Source organism: Ovis canadensis, chromosome 3, assembly GCF_042477335.2.
Source record: "Ovis canadensis isolate MfBH-ARS-UI-01 breed Bighorn chromosome 3, ARS-UI_OviCan_v2, whole genome shotgun sequence".
In the NCBI taxonomy this organism is placed as follows: Eukaryota; Metazoa; Chordata; class Mammalia; order Artiodactyla; family Bovidae; genus Ovis; species Ovis canadensis.
The window spans coordinates 226,778,669-226,795,223 of NC_091247.1; the positions used below are offsets into that span (position 1 = coordinate 226,778,669).

A 16,555-nucleotide genomic window follows, 5' to 3' on the forward strand; every position below is an offset into this window, starting at 1 on the left:
CTTCCCTCTTGGGGCTTCCTCGGTTTCTCCTTCCAGAAGATGCGAGCGGAGAGGGCATTCCTGTCCGGAGCAGGGCCAGGACCAGGGGATGGGCTGGAATGGGGGGCAGCCACCACCTGTTCTGCACGTCTCCCGAGCGTACTGAGGTCACCAGAGGGTGGGGACCTGTCTTCTTCTCCGTCATAACCCTACGTGTCTGCTCCAGAGTTGGTGCACGTAGTAGGTGCTCATGAAACATGTAGTGAGGAAGGGAACACCAGCCCACGCCCGACAGCACCGCTAGGCTCCCAAACACCTACAGGGTCTCGGGAGTCAGTGTGCTCGGGAGGCATGCAGCCCCAGGCCTAGTTGGGCAAGGAGCCGGGCAAGGAGCTGGCCTCAGTCCCCTGCCCGGAGGTGGCAGTGCCGGCTCCCTGGGGGCCGGGTGGGTAGCTCAAGCCTGAGTCACTTCCCGTCCCACCTGCAACCCTGGATCTCTCCCCTTGGCCAGGCTGACAGGGGCCTCGCACGCTGCCCCCCGACCAAGCACCGTAAACCTCATTCCCTTCACGACCCAGAACCGCCCCCCCCCCAGGAGTTGTAGGACCCAGAGTGGGGCCGCGCTGCCTTCTGAATCTGTCCATTGCCCCAAGGGAGGACTCAGCCGGTTCTGGACATCTCTACTCCGCAGAAGGCCTCTGCACAGCTCTTGACCTGTAGGAGCCTGGCTCTCCCCTCCGTCAAGCCAGGCAGCGATGCCATTCCTGGAGCAGGTGGGGCTGCAGGGGTGAAGGGGAAGGTGCTGGGCACCCAGAGGCCCATCAGCATCTGCCCGTCCGCTTTGCTTCAGCTTGTCGGGAAAGGATGTCCTGATCTCTGTGTGTGTCTGTGTGTGCATATGTATGTGTGTGTGTGTGCGTGTGTGTGTGTGTTGGCTGAATGTGCTTGAGCCCCAGTGCAGAGCGTGTGAGCCAGCTGCCCCTCACCCCCCAGGAACAGCCCCTTACAGACATGTGAACCCGGGTGTCCTGCCCACACCTCCACCACCCTGTTCCTCGGGTGTCCCTGCAGCCCCCCAGGCCAACGCCTCCTCTTCAGTACAGAGGAGCCTGGCTGGCCAGTCTCCCGGGGCCCTGAGAAGGTTGGAGACTGGGAATGCCCAGCCCCCTGCTCCTACCCAGGTTGCATGGAGACTGGGGTGCAGCTGCAGTCTTTGGGGTCCCCTCCCCAGAAGATAGACGGAAGCCCACCCAGGGCCCCTTCCAGGCCCCAGTGTTGCTTGCAAGCAGGAGACGGTCTTAGCATCTTAACTGGGACTGTCGATCCCTAGTGGGGCTGACCAGGCCCAGGCTGTGGCCCCTTCGAGGACTCAGCCTGCGCTCTGTAGCAGCTGACGCGCCCCTGTGAGGCCGGTCACCCCAGTTCTCTTCAGTTCCTACTCACTGGTCAAATGAACAAATCCCCCAAAAGAAGAGCTCGGTGAACGGGGGCCATCTGTGAGATGTCACACTATATAGTCATTTCAAAATGTTCTCTGAATCATATTTAACATTCTGGGCAATGTTCTCCGTGTAAGCAAAGTGACTACAGTAGATTTCGAACCGTCACCTTGAAGATGCCCAGTGATGGACACGGTCCATCCATGCAGGCACAGGGCAGCCCCCTCCCAGCCCAGCCCTTCACCTGTGCGCCCTGCTCCCTCGCCTCCTGTGGCGGCTCAGCTGACACTTGGGGGCGGTGATGACCATTTGGTGACAGGGTGGACGGGTTCCTTCACCCAGCCAACCAATACTGCAGGGCAGCCACTGTGTGCAGACTGCCTTCTGGGTGCTGGGGTCCCAGGGAGAGTCAGACAGGTGAGGGTCCCACTCTGCGGGGCTTGCATCAGACAGTGTGTGAACCAGGTGACTCCAGTACTGAGAAGCAGAGTACAGGAGAGCAACACGGACGCTGAGACGAGAAGGCGGGCTGGGCCCCCTTGCCTGCTTGTCTGCGGCCCGCAGGCTCCCAGCCTGACCTGCTTTGCCCTCTCCACATGCCGGCAGCCTCTCTACCACTCCCCGTGGCCCAAGGTCCTGCCCCTGCTCACAGGACTTGGGCTGAGCCTGGGAGCTCTGTGCTCTGGTCCAAGCATCGGAGGGCCTGGGGGACGATTGCCCTCCGGGGACAGAGCCCTGAGCACCCACCTGCCCTCGTGAGTCCTGCTGCCCTGCGTCTGGGCACCCGATGGGTCCCTGGGTGCTCTCCAGTGCCCCCCACCCCAGCCAGGACACCCCACCTGTCTGTGATCTGATGGCCGCCACGCTCCAATCCAGGTCTAGCCCAGGGCTTCTTTTATTGGGTCCCCCTTTCTTCAGGGACTGTAAACATTGCCCCCCAACACTGCTCCAGCAGAGAGGAAAGAGAGGGTGGCAATTGACCTCCCAGCTGCAGGTCTATTCCAGCCCATCTTGCTCCCCTGTCCCCATGGGAAGTGGGGAGGGGTGGGAGACAGAGACAAGTTGAGACAAGGTGAGCAATACATGGAGAGAAACCTGGAGTTAGGAAGAGAGGGGGCTGGAGAGGGGCAACGATGCCCAGAAAGCGATGGCAGAGGACAGCCTGCGTGCCCGCCCACCTGACCTCAGACTATTATGAGTTGAGAAGGTTTTTTGGTTCAGGTCCATGTGGTGGTCCATTTTACAGATGAGAAAACCAAGGTCAGACAGGTCAGAGTTAGAAGCCTGTGCCCCCCAGTCACCACACTGATAGCCTCTCTCTATTCCTTTGTGGCACTCATGTGCCTTTGGCAGCCTTCCTGGTGGTGGTGGATGCTTGCATACCTCCAGCAATGGGGAGCTCACTATCCAGCACCCAGCTCCTCCATGGACACAGCACACACTCTCAAGCTGTGCCCCCTGCCCCTTCCCAGTTCAGCAGCTCAGGGAGCAGAGGCTTTGCCCCAGCCTTGGGCGCTCTGGTTCACCCCGTGCCTTACGTCCACGTACCTGGGCTTTTGAAACTTTCAGTAGAACCCACTCTTGTGCCTTTAAACCACTTCTCCTGAGTCAGAATGGCTAGCACCCCCAACGTGTGTTCTAAAGCCTGCATGTTACTTGCAAGCACTGGTCCCCACCATGAGCAGTTAGTCTGTTTACTTATGAAGTGCAGGTGGCCCCCATTCTGGAAGGTCAGGCCAAGCGAGCAGGGCCCCGTCTGTCTCGTTCACCTCTATGTGGTCAGTCCTGACCACTGCTTGGCACATACCAAGCGATCAGTGGACATTTGCTGCCAGCTGGGTGATCTGGAGGAAGAGGGAAGACACACCTCCCCGGGGCCCAGACGGAGACCCCTTCTCTTGGCTCCCTGCCCTCCTGGCCTCCTCCACACAGGAGGCTCCCCCGAGGTTCTGTCTCCCCTGCCCTGAGCCCACCCCGGCTCAGTCAGGGTCATCTAGCCCAGAGATGGGGCTGGAGGCAGCCAACAATGCCTCATCAGCAGGAGCCCAGGGACCAGCCTGGGGCCCAGTTCAGAACAGGTGCGCCATTTACAGAGGGGACTATACTTTCTCTACCTTTTATTTTTCTTCATTTAAACAACTCTCTATTCTTAAGTATGGGTAATTTTTCACTGGTCTGTGTTCGGGGCCTTGTATCTTTTCCCATCATCTCTATCAGTGCACTGTGATGCCCAGGTAGTGATTTCTTCGTATCAGTTGTACGCTTTACTTCTAGAGTTTGCATTTTTACTAGTTTTTATTCTGGTGAGTTTTCCTATCTGTTCACTCATTAATATCATATTCTTTAATTTCTTAGAGACACCTTTCCGTTGATTCTTTGAATGTATTTGTAATAGCTACTTTAAAGTCTTTGTCCACTAAGCCCAACGTTGGAGCCATCTCAAGCTTGATTTCTATCGTCCACTTTTTTTCCTTAACTGTCAACCTCACATTCCTGTACTTTGCGTGTCTAGTGACTTTTCAGTTGAATTCTGGGCATTGTGAACCATGTATTGTGGAGCTCTTAGAGTCTGCTGCCATCCTGTAAAGAACGGTTCTTGTTTTAGCAGGCAGTTAATCTACCAGCTGACTCAGCTTACGCTTTGTTCGTGTGAATATGGAAAAAGCCAACTTGTTTCCTCAGTTCCTCTTGCATGCGTGCACGCTCAGTTGCTTAGTCGTGTCCGATTCTTTGTGACCACATGGACTGTAGCCCACCAGGCTCCTCTGTCCATGGAATTCTCCAGGCAAAAACACTGCAGTGGGTTCCATGTCCTTCTCTAGAGGATCTTCCTGACCCAGGGATCAAACTGGCATCTGCTGCGGCTCCTGCAGGCAGATTCTTTCTGCAGGGGACGCGGATTCCCCTTAATTGGCAAGAATTGCCTCTGAACCCTGTTTCCTTGCAGATCTTCTGGGGACTTGGTTTTAGGCTTTATTCGTCAGACACAACTTAGCAATTGAACAACAGAGGAGGGGTCCAGTGTAGCTCGTCCCCTACTGCGTGGTTCCCACTCTTAAGACAAAGCCTCTCTGGGGTCGCAGCTGCATATTGAGAGTATTAACAGAGTGTTAAGATTTCTCCACTCTGGCCAAGCTGAAAGGGCAGTATTCCCTTTTCTGCCCCCAGTTTAACTCACACCTCCAGTGTTTCTAGCTTTCTCGCAGTTCCACCAGGTCCACTCTCTGAAAGTCTTGGGTGGTCTTGCTCTGAGCATCTACAGAACATCCTCCGGCCATGGACTCAACGGGAGACCCCACATTGAGTTCTGGGCCCTCTACCTGCAGAGCCCCCTCCTCTCTGATGTCTAACTCTGCTGGTCCCAGCTGCCCTGACTTCTGACCACTGTCTTCTCAGCTCACTGCGGCCACCAAGCTCGGCTTAGATCCCTGGGAAACTATCCCCTGGAGGAGAACTGGTGACTGTGGGCGCTCCGTGAGTTTTCCTTCTCTCAAGGAGAGTGGTCTCGCATTGCCTATTGCCTACTGCCTGCCAGGAGTTGCCTCTTGTTTATTCCCAGGTGGTGCTAGTGATAAAGATTCTACCTGCTGATTCAGGAGGTAGGGGTTCGATCCCTGCAGGAGGAAATGGCAACCCACTCCAGTATTCTTGCCTGGAGAATCCCATGGGCAGAGGAGCCTGGTGGGCTCCAGTCCAGGGGGTTGCAAAAGAGTCAGACATGACTGAACAACTGAGCACCATTCATAGTGGTGTACACATTATGGAGGGCATGGCCGGGTGCCAGTTATTCCATCTTGGCCAAATGCAAGTGGCTTCATTCCCTGGCCTCTGATGCTACTTAGAAAGGAACTCGGGTTCTTTATTTGGTCTTTGAGGCTCTGCAATCCCTACCCTGCTCTCAGATTTCACTCTCATGCTCTGCAGTCCCTTAATCTCCAGGCACAGAGACCTTTCTTTAGATCTTCATGTACGTCGAGCTCTTTGCTGCCTTGGAGACTTGGCATCTGTTCCTTCTGCCAAGTGTTCTGAGCCCGGCTGTCTGCATGACAGTCAATTCAGGCCTCAGTTCCGAACCACCTCTTCAGAGAACCTTTCCCAGAACAGACTTTGCAACAGAACCCAACGGCCCTCTCCATCTCCCCGTTGTTTCTCATCTTTCTTCCTTCTGTTTCTGCTGCTGTGGCTGCTTTCAGTTCTTTTATTTAATTTTGGCTGCCCAGGGTCTCTGTGTGGCACACGGGCTTTCTCTTGTTGTTGCAGGGGCTCTAGAGCGGGCAGGCTCAGTAGCTGCAGTGTGAGGGCTTAGTTGCCCCCGTGGCATATGGCATCTCAGTTCCCCAGTTCAGTTCAGTCGCTCAGTCGTGTCCAACTCTTTGCAACACCATGGACTGCAGCATGCCAGGCTTCCCTGTCCATCACCAACTCCCAGAGTTTACTCAAACTCATGTCCATTGAGTTGGTGATGCCACCTAACCATCTTATCCGCTGTCATCCTCTTCTCTTGCCTTCAATCTTTCCCAGCATCAGGGTCTTTTTCAATGAGTCAGGTGGCCAAAGTATTGGAGTTTCAGCTTCAGCATCAGTCCTTCCCATGAATATTCAGGACTGATTTCCTTTAGGATGGACTGGTTAGATTGCCTTGCAGTCCAAGGGACTCTTAAGGGTCTTCTCCAACACCACAGTTCAAAAGCATCAATTCTTCAGTTCCCCAAGCAGGGATCAAAGCTGCATCCCCTGCACTGGAAGGCGGATTCTTAACCACTGGACCGCCAGGGAAGTCCCTGCTTATTTATTTTGTTACACTGATTGACACCTGAAATGACTGTGCTTGTTAACAGGTTTATTTGTTTATTCTCTGTCTCTCCAAACAGAACGTGTGTCCCAAGGAGCAGGGGTGGATTTGTCTTCTTCCCCGTCGTGTCTGGCACTCTCGGCTCCTTGTAAGGATTTTAATTGGCCGTTCCACTTTCCCTGACACCCGATTGGCACCCTCATTTCCTGAATAAAGAGTTGTTTCCTTGAAAGCAAAGGTAGAAATCTGTCCCGCATCTCATGCCTTTCAGCCGCCTTCCAACATCTGCGGAGCTGCCTCCTGCCATCAGCAAAGGGCCCCCTCCCTCCACACTGTCCCTCTTTTTACTCCAGATGGAATGAAACAAAATCCTTCCTGATTGGGCTGGGTCTATCAAAAGCCTTAATAATGTTCCCACTCTTGTGTCCAAGACCTAGGAAGCAGTTAGACCTAAAACAGGGGACACAGAGCAGGATTCTAAGGAGCAGGCTCAGAGCTGGGTTCAGAGTCTCTGGTCCCAGGGGTGGGTGACTGATGGAAATGGACTCATGAGGTCAGAAAGCCAAGACAGCATGTTACACCCTATGGCCCATCGAGCGGGGGTAGGGGGGTGCAGCCCAGGGGACTCCCATGCGACTTCTGGAGACCAGAAGGTTCTCTCTGGGCGGGCGGGCAGGCCTGCAGGCGTGTTCCTCACTGCGGGCTTAATTAACTGTTTGTGAATTCTGAATCAAGACCGACATCTTTTTTTTCCGACCGACAATTCTGCCCATAATTGATATTTGTTTTCCTGCTGTTCCCAGAGGCAGTCAGGAAATAACAAATCTCACTTGCTGTTAAGCCTGATCTCAGCCTGAGAGCCTATGGTGGTAGTAAGGGCGGGGAGGTGTGGGGTGTGGGGCTGAACTCACAGCCCTCCCCCCCATCCTGCCCTTTATCCTTTGCTGTGTCCCCTGGAGAAGGGAGGGTAGACACAGGAGCCCACGACTGGCTGCAGAACCCTTTAAGTTCGGCCCATCTTCAAAAATACGAAAATACCTGCTCTTTCTTTCTTTCTTCTAGGTGGTGCCTCGTGGTTTGAGGGATCTTAGTTCCCTGACTAGGAATTGAACCTGGATCCTTGGCAGAGAGAGCATGGAATGCTAACCACTGGACCTCCAGAGAGTTCCCACTAGCTCTTTCTTAAAGATGAGACGGTGTCCCCTAAGACCACTGAGTGTTCTAGAGCCAACTCCTGCAGGGACACCTCCAGGGCCATTGTCTGGGAGGAATGAGACTGTGGGTGGTACCGAGGCTGTGGAGGAGAGGCTGGCCGCCCGGGGTTCAGATCCCACCTGTGCAGCAGACCCCGTGTCCTCCCGCCGGGCGGTGAGGACCACGTGAGATTTCATCTTGCAGCGTGTGCTGGGGACGGAGGACAGTGTGTGGAGGGGCTTCCCGATGCCGGGCACACGCTTATAGTCATGGCTGTGGGGGTGACTCCTGTCTTGGAAAGGCGGCTTGGAGCCTCAGCTGCTCTAGAACAAGAGGGGAGCCCACCCCGAGGAAGCGCACCCCCTCCCTGCAATGGGGCGTTTCTAGGGTGTGAGTCAAGCGCTCAGCCACACCAATTCACCCTCACACCCCACATCCTTGCCCCCTGCAGCAGCAGGAACTTCGGGCTAATTATAGAAGTGAGCTAATTACCAGGGGCAGCCGACTCCACACAGTATGATCTGTGAAACACGAATTGGCACACTGCGGGCCCCTCCCCGGGCGCTGGGGAAGCTCCAGGCTGCGGGATGATCCCTGGGGGACCTGACCACTCTGGAAGCGCCCCCCCATTCTCATCTCCTCCCACCTCTTGACTCAGCTGGTGAAGCTACAGAGAGGCTGAGGGAGGCTTGACCCTGGGGAGGCCATTCAAGCTTTTCTGAGCATGATGTGGGGTCTTGGGTGTCCCGGCTAGTCCCTAGCCCAGCCTGGGAAGTGCCTGGTCTCTCCTGTCCTCTGCCGATGATCGTGGGGACAGGGCCAGAGAGCTTGCCCTGAATCCCAACTGGGCCACAGAACCCTTCCCAACACGTTCCTGGCAGCTGCTGCTGATCCATTAGGGTTGGCATTTGAGATGAAAGCGATTTGCCAGCCCTGCCTGAAGTCTTCCAACTCTGAAAGAATCCAAGAAAAATGTTAGCTCTGGTGTGAAGCACTCTGTAGCTGTATAGAGCAGACCCCTTGGCAGTACACGGGGGCCCCCTTCTTTGGAGAAGGCCAAAGCCCTGAGCAGGGGAAGAACAGGAAGGATGCTGAGAAAGACGTATAACAGCAGCATCTCCCCCGAGACTCCCGGCCGGCAGCCTGGGCTCCCTGCCTCCTCCAACCCCCCATTCCACCCCCCGTCGGACCCCCGATCCCCTGCCCCGAGTCGAGGTGCCCTCAGAGCGGAATGAGCACAGCAGAGGCTACGGTGGCCCAGGTCAAGCCCCAGCTCTGCCACCTAAGTACCTCAGGCAGTTCCTGAATGTCTCTGATCCTCAGTTTTCTCATTTGTAGAATGAGGCAAACATTTTCTGCCTTGAAGTTATACTGTGAAGAATAGATGTGTTATGTTGGTAACATTTCATTGAGTCTAGGATTCATCTTTTCGTGTCACCATTACATTGCCAGTGTTTTAAAAATTCTTAGTGGTATGTAAAATACAAAGGTCTTGCAATCGGCAGCATCTTCGATTTATTGGAGTACGGTGTGTGCAGCATTAGAACAGCACTTGGCCGGTAGTTAACTGCCAATAAGCATGAACTGTTATTTTTCCATGTAAATCAGATAAAGCCCAGATCTTGTTCTGTTGCCTTCTCCCTATCCTCGGTTCAAATAAGGCAAATAAAAATCACCGAAAACAGAAAGCCCTGTTCTAGGGCTTCCAGGAGTGTGTGCAGGGGAAGTGTTTGCATGCTGGCACCTCAGGTGGCAGGGGTGACATCTCTGTCAGTTCCCTTTCTGTCCCCTCCTCTGTTGGGGTCATCGGCTCAGGGTCTTGCTTATTTTTCTCGCAGCAATAGTATTTTTCCGCAAGATGAATTTTCTTAGTTGCAGTCTTCTGTCCTACAAACAGTCCTTTTCCTAACAAGCCCTTACAGGTGGCAAATAGGGTTGTTTCTATTTTTCCACTTTATACAGAATTGCCTCATGTCACCCATGAGTCCCCAGGATAAAGTCCTTACAGGCAGTTGCCAGAGAGGAATGATCAGATGTTTCAAGCAGATCTTTGCTCTTTATAATCGACTTGTGATTTAGCAATATTATCTCACTTTATGAACAAGGAAGACACCGTAGCATATTTTGTCCAATCAAGGTCACCTAGAAGGCTAGCAGCAGACCAGGACTCACCCCACTCTCCGGAAAAGACTTGCTACCATGCTTGGTTTGAAACACCTGTCTCCAGGCCTCCAGGAAGTCTGAGAAATCTCAAGGAAACCTTACAAGATTTTCTCTGGTCGGACTTCTCAGGGTCTCTATGCCAGCGTGCATTAAGAAGGTCAAAGCCTCGGAGGCCACATTTCCGACAGGCGGGATTTGCAGGTGTTTATTCTGGTCTGAGAGCAGCGGCAGGTCTGGGCGGCCATGGGATCTCATTTCCAGTGGTGACTGCGTGTCTCTGCTTTTCTCTAGAGCTTTCTCTCCCAGCCAAGCGGCTGACCCGGTCGCCGGGCCGTGAATTAATTACACGCAGGCACACAGTTCTGTCAAAGAACGCAGAAAAGCAATTTTAGAAGAGAAACCCCCTTTTCTCGCTTGCTGGCTTTCATTATGGGAGAAAGGGACAATCACGAATGGCATCAGAGCTCTTCTGGAACAGCGGGCGGGGCGGTCTGGAGGAGGCTGGCGTCAGCTCTCTAAGGACCAGGCCAGGGGGCGTGTCGTCTCCCCAGTCTCACTCCCGTTTCCCCCAGGAGCCAGGAGAGCTGCTCAAGACTGAGTGTGGATGATCCTGGTGAACGGCGTCAGATGGCAGGAGGCCAGAAGACCCTCACCAGCATCTAACACACTTCTTTCAGACAGCAGGAGCCTTCCCCCTCCTCCGGCCCCCGAGAAGGGGAAGGGACTTGCCCACATTTTCACAGCCAGATAAGTGAGGGCCTTCTGAGGGCCCCTCAGGCCCAGAAGTTTGGAGGAGGGCTAGCATCTGGGGCTGGAGTCCCTGGAGGCTGAATCGGGACTCGAGCACACACGGCCCGAGGGGCAGGGGAGTGAAGGGCAGAAAGTGCTCTCGGTAGACGCTTGGGGTGGTTTGGATGGTGGCCCAAAGGCATGTCCACAGCCTCCGCCCGGAACCTCTGGCTGTGACTTTACAGGTCAAAGAGGTTTCTGCAGTTGGGATCAAGTTAAGGAACTTCAGATGGACTTCTGAATTATCATGGAGGGCCCAAAATTCAGTGACAAGTGGTATTTGTTTGTTTTTGGCTGTGCTCCACAGTTTGCAAGATCTTAGTTCCCCAGCCAGGGACTGAAGCTGCAACCTTGGCGGTGAAATCGTGGTGTTCCAACCTCTGGACTGCCAGGGAATTCCCAATGGCAAATGTGTTGATGGGTTTTTTTGGTTTGCTTGTTTGTTGCTTTTTCCCTGCTGCACGTGTTCAGGGTCTTAGTTCCCTGACCAGGGATTGAACCCACGGCCTTAGCCGTGAAAGTGTGGAGTCTTAACCTCTGGGCCACCAGGAATTCTCAATGACAAGTGCTCTTACGAGAAGCAGAAGAGGAGAGGACACAGGCAGAGAGGGGAAGGCCATATGGTCTGAGAGGCAGACGACTGGAGTGATGTGATCACAGCCAAGGGGAACTGAGGTGCTGGCAGCCCCCAGAAGGCGGAGGAGGCAAGAAGGAGTCTCCCCTGGGGTGCGTTCAGGGAGCGCAGCCCTTCAGACCCTTCACTTTCAGACCACTGGCCTGCGGAACTATGAGAGAATACTTTCTATTCTTTTAAGCCACGAACTTATTGGTGTGCTGGGTGTGGCCGCCCCTGGACACAGCACACCCTGTCTCCATCGGGAGTGACTGGGGCTGAGCAGGGAGAAGAGCCAGTCCCACAGAGGCTACAGGCGCTCTGGGGCGAAGGGCACCTTCAGAGGGGTCGCAGCCTGGGGCATCAGCTGTTGTCATCGGGACGCCTGCTGCGAGGTGGGGTGAGCCCCGGAGAGGCCAGTTCTCTGTGGCAACAGCAGGGATGCACGCGCCAGCCCCGAGGAGCATCTGGGCAGCACGCGACAGCTCCCCCACCACAGACAGGCTGGCAAAATTGTCTGCATAAAAGTAGAAACTCCTATACTGCAGATGAATGGAAGCAAAGTGAAAAAGACATATGCCAAAGGGAGAGAAGGCTCTTGCAACATGTATAACAAAAACTTAATAGCCTCCTTCTGCAGGAGGTGTGCTAGAAAGCGTAAGAAAAACAAACAACAGGAAAAGCAGCAAAATAGGAGTGAAAAGTAAAGAAACACGCTCACATTCACCAGTGATCAAGGAACTGAAAGTTAAAACGATGCCGTGTTAGTTCTCACCCACGAGAACGCCAACAAAGAAAGGGTTCTGATGGCAGGGGCGCTGGTGTGCTCAACGTTCTGGCTCAGGGAGGCAACAGCGTCTGCTTTCGTGAAAGGTCAGCGGCATAAAAATCGTGATCGCATGCACCGCCTTGAGTGAGACAGTCCACTAGTTAGAGCCGCTCCTGTGAAGTAGTCATCAGGTGCCCAGAGGTAGCTGCGCCACTTGTTACAGCATCACTACTCACAGAGAGAAGCCAACACCTGTTCAAAGGAGCCACACGGCCATCGCCCCCTTGGCACGTGTGCAGAGACGGCGGGTCTGTTTATCCTAAGGATGCTGTGAGCAGTTACAGGAAGACAATCCAGAAAGTGTACTTCCAGGAGGAACTTGTGCAGGAGGGAAGCGCCAGCTCTGTACATGCGTGTGGGAGTGAGAACACGTGTTGGAAACACACCCCCCCACACCCCTCCACTCTGCAAAAGGCCTGCTTCACACCTTCCCTCCTTCATCCCACGCTCAGCCAGTGACCTCGCTTCATTCTTCACTGAGGAATCAGACGCAACCAGGTCAGGCTGCTGACCCACGTGCCCACTCTCCGCGTGGGTCTGTAAGAGGCACTCATGTCCCCACGCGGACACAGATGGAGCTCTCCCCTCCCCACAGCAGACCTCCCCTCTCCCCGCCTCCCTGAGCCTCATCCAACCTCCCTCCTTTCCTGGATCAATCCATCAGCACAGAGGCACCCTGTACTTCCTGGCCCCCGGAGGAAAGGGCCCCCTTTTCCAGCCCGGTGTCCTTCACAGTGAAGGTTCTGGAATGCTGTCCCCAACCAGTGCCCCTTCGCCCCAGCTCTCAGCCACCTGGTGGCCATCCTATTACCCCCATCACTCCGTGGAGATGCTCTCATCAAGGCCCTCCATTCCCTCCTGGCACCTGAGCTGTGCCCACTCCTCTGTCTTGCCTGCCTGTGACTCTCAGCAGCACGGCTGCTGTCCACCTCCCAGCGGTGCCAGCCGCCCTTGGCCCCCAGGAGTCAACCCTTGCCTGGTCCTTGCCTGGCCTCCCCATCTCCCCAACACCTGAACCTCGGTGGTCCCCAGCTTGGTTGTTGGATTTCCTCCCTATGAATTAATGCACTCCCTGTTCACCTCATCCAATCCGGAGGCTCCCAAGGGTGCACCCCTTCCCGTGGCCTTCTCCCCGTCCTGACTCATCCAACCTCCTGCTCAACCTGTCCACCTGGATGTTCAACCGGCCTCTAGATGCTCAACGTCCCAGACAGCCCTGTACCACGACCCCGCCCCCTCTTTCCCCATTGGTGGATGGCTCTCCCCGCTCCTCCCACATTCAAACTAGGGAGGTGGCTGCTAGAAGCGTCTCCACTCCTGACCCCAGTTCACAAGTCCTGGTCCCCTCTGACTGCGGGCGCCCATGTGCTCCGGGCCCTGCCCCCGTTGTGCCTCCAGCATGAACTCAACAGGCCAGTTCTGCTGTGTGTAGCACTGGGCACCACCTGCCACTTGGCTGGTTTGCTTTGTTTATTGAGAGGCAGAGGAGGGTCTGTTTTAGCTCTGCCAAGGACTCGCTGGGAGACCTTTAAGTCTCTTCTGGCTGGTAGGCCTCAGTTTCCCCATCTGTAAAGTGGGGCTGGACCCATAATGCCTGTGGGCATTCCCCCCTTGACAGTTCAGGATCTGTCCACGCCAAGGAGGTGGTTTGCTGTCATCCCTGGGTTTGCACTTGACCCACCTGACACCTTCTTGCCTCCTTTGCTGCCTGGATGTCTGACCCTGGGCAGCCTGTCCCCTCTCCTGGGGTCGGAGATCTGCCATCCTCTGCCTGGGCCTCCCGGACCATGTGACAGCGTGAGTGTCCTCTTCCTCTTGTTATTCACAGATGGTTCAAAGTCAGACCCGAGCTCCAGGCCTGGGTCTCCTCCACCTTTGGGCAAAATTCAGCTAATGAAGGGCCTTGGGAGACGCAAAGGCTGGAGCCCCCCACCTTGGTCCCGAATGGACTGGCTTCAGCGACACGTCTATGCCAAACAGGAGACTTTCTGACCCAGCTCACAGGCTGCCAGCCACGTCCCAGTGGGCTGGGGAGGTGGTCTTTGTCAGCCCATTGTCCCCACAGCCTCTTGGGGGGGTGCTGTCAGAGACCCCCCAGGCTTCTGCTGGTAACTGGAGCAGAATGGCTAATTGGGAGGAGGGGTTTCTGCTGAGCTAGGGAGCAAACCTAGGGAGCAAAGCATAGGTGGGCAGTGACGCCAGGACCCCACCCCCAGGTGAGGGGATGTCTGCTGAGCTCTGGACACGGTGGGCAGCTGGCAGGGCCCCGCACCCTGGACTGTGTCAGGGGTCGCTCCGGGGCTCACCGTGGTCAGGGAACCTGGGGGCAGGCTGGGGTGGGGGTGTGCAGGCAGCGTGGGGTCCCCTCTGCCCATGGGTGCAGCAAACCACACTCTTGGCTCCAGTGAAGCCCTCCTTCAGAGTCCGACTCCGCACCCCTTCTCACAGGGAGAGACTGAGGCTTGGACAACGGCCCGACTGGGACTTGCCCAGCATGCTGGACTTGGGGGCCACCCCCCCTTCCTGCCCCATGGTTCCTGTACCCCACTGTGCTCCAGCCAACAGCAGCTCCTGGCGTGGGCTGCCTGAGACTCATTTGTTCCTTGCCTCCAGCTTTTGTGTGTTTTTGACCATTTTTTTCTGAATTACGATATACTCATTGAAAAGTTTACAAAACATTAGCGTCCAGTTCAATGAAGTTTTCCAAAGCGAGGACCCCCATGTGGACCACCCTTAGACTGAGGAACAGAACTGTCTGAACGTCTCCACGGGTCACACACATGGTAGACCATGTCAGAGCCCCCTTCCTTTTTAAGGCTGAATAATATTCCATTTTGTTCTTGACACAAACCCTGATGGGCCCTGGAGAATATACCAGAGGCCACAAAAAACGTAGAAACCTGTAGAAGCAGGCCTATGCTGCCCACAAACTGGGGGCCAGAATGGACGCTTTGCCATGGCATGAAGGGAGGGACAGGTTTGTACAGGTCAGCCCCGAGCAGGGCAGCACTCAGCACACACTCAGCTCAGTTCAGATCAGTTGCTCAGTCATGTCCAACTCTTTGTGACCCCATGAATCACAGCACGCCAGGCCTCCCTGTCCATTACCATCTCCCGGAGTTCACTCAGATTCACGTTCAATGAGTCAGTGATGCCATCCAGCCATCTCATCCTCTGTCGTCCCCTTCTCCTCCTGCCCCCAATCCCTCCCAGCATCAGAGTCTTTTCCAATGAGTCAACTCTTCGCATGAGGTGGCCAAAGTACTGGAGCTTCAGCTTTAGCATCATTCCTTCCAAAGAAATGTCAGGGTTGATCTCCTTCAGAATGGACTGGTTGGATCTCCTTTCAGTCCAAGGGACTCTCAAGAGTCTTCTCCAACACCACAGTTCAAAAGCATCAATTCTTCGGCGCTCAGCCTTCTTCCAGTCCAACTCTCACAGGAAAAACCATAGCCTTGACTAGACGGACCTTAGTCGGCAAAGTAATGTCTCTGCTTTTGAATATGTTTTCTAGGTTGGTTATAACTTTTCTTCCAAGGAGTAAGTGTCTTTTAATTTCATGGCTGCAATCACCATCTGCAGTGATTTTGGAGCCCAAAAAAATAAAGTCTGCCACTGTTTCCACTGTTTCCCCATCTATTTCCCATGAAGTGATGGGACCGGATGCCATTATCTTCGTTTTCTGAATGTTGAGCTTTAAGCCAACTTTTTCACTCTCCTCTTTCACTTTCATCAAGAGGCTTTTTAGTTCCTCTTCACTTTCTGCCATAAGGGTGGTATCATCTGCATATCTGAGGTGACTGATATTTCTCCCGGCAATCTTGATTCCAGCTTGTGCTTCATCCAACCCAGCGTTTCTCACGATGTACTCTGCATAGAAGTTAAATAAGCAGGGTGACAATATACAGCCTTGACGTACTCCTTTTCCTATTTGGAACCAGTCTGTTGTTCCATGTCCAGTTCTAACTGTTGCTTCCTGACCTGCATATACGTTTCTCAAGAGGCAGGTCAGGTGGTCTGGTATTCCCATCTCTTTCAGAATTTTCCACAGTTGATTGTGATCCACACAGTCAAAGGCTTTGGCATAGTCAATAAACCAGAAATAGATGTTTTTCTGGAGCTCTCTTGCTTTTTCCATGATCCAGCGGAATTTGGCAATTTGATCTCTGGTTCCTCTGCCTTTTCTAAAACCAGCTTGAACATCTGGAAGTTCATGGTCCACATATTGCTGAAGCCTGGCTTGGAGAATTTTGAGCATTACTTTATTAGCGTGTGAGATGAGTGCAATTGTGCGGTAGTTTGAGCATTCTTTGGCATTGCCTTTCTTTGGGATTGGAATGAAAACTGACATTTTCCAGGCCTGTGGCCACTGCTGAGTTTTCCAAATTTGCACTTTCACAGCATCATCTTTCAGGATTTAAAATAGCTCCACTGGATTTTCATCACCTCCACTAGCTTTGTTCATAGTGATGCTTTCTAAGGCACACTTGACTTCACATTCCAGGATGTCTCGCTCTAGGTGAGTGATCACACCATCGTGATTATCTGGGTCATGAAGATCTTTTTTGTACAGTTCTTCTTGTATTCTTGCCACCTCTTCTCAATATCTTCTGCTTCTGTTAGGTCCATACCATTTCTGTCCTTTATGGAGCCCATCTTTGCATGAAATGTTCCCTTGGTATCTCTAATTTTCTTGAAGAGATCTCTAGTCTTTCCCATTCTGTTGTTTGCACAGCGCACACTCAGTAGTATCCATA

General features: G+C 53.9%; 1 long non-coding RNA gene across 1 annotated transcript; it reads left to right on the forward strand.

Moving 5' to 3' along the window:
• Positions 1 to 632: 632 nt before the first annotated feature.
• LOC138436162 (uncharacterized) lies at positions 633 to 8,905 on the forward strand. The gene is made up of 3 exons (XR_011255360.1): positions 633 to 752; positions 6,290 to 6,358; positions 7,273 to 8,905. It is a non-coding gene; the product is annotated as an uncharacterized lncRNA (long non-coding RNA).
• The last annotated feature ends 7,650 nt before the right edge of the window (positions 8,906 to 16,555 follow it).